This window comes from Sciurus carolinensis, chromosome 8 (genome assembly GCF_902686445.1).
Source record: "Sciurus carolinensis chromosome 8, mSciCar1.2, whole genome shotgun sequence".
In the NCBI taxonomy this organism is placed as follows: domain Eukaryota; kingdom Metazoa; phylum Chordata; class Mammalia; order Rodentia; family Sciuridae; genus Sciurus; species Sciurus carolinensis.
In genome coordinates, this window is record NC_062220.1 from 132,688,160 (window position 1) to 132,688,619 (window position 460).

Consider the following 460-nt stretch of genomic DNA (forward strand, 5'->3'; position numbering starts at 1 on the left):
AAAACCGAATCTCTTGGGAGAGAGCTCAGCGAGAAGACCCTGCCTCCTACCCAGCCCTTCATCTTTATGCCCTGCCTGAGTGTAGCAGAAGCCCCTGCCAACAGCCTGGTATCCCCTCCCCCACAGTCACCACCGACAGACCTGCGGTTTCAGTTCTCCAGGTCTGCAGTTTCCGTTTCCCAAAATAAACATTTAAAAAAATAAAAGAAAGGAGGCCTGCTCTTAGCATCTTTGTCTTTAGCTTCTGAATTGCGGGATTATTAATTGACCAGACTAAATCAAATAGTTAATTACAGCAGAGAGGCGACTTCGGTTGCTGAAACCATAAAACTCCGAAAGCATGCCCCCTTTCACTAACACATCAAACTGGCTCTGGCTGTCATTGGAAGCGACAGTGAGAAAGTGAGAAAGTGGAAGAGTCAGCAGGTCTGGACCAACTGTGGGTGTTCTCAGCTGGGCA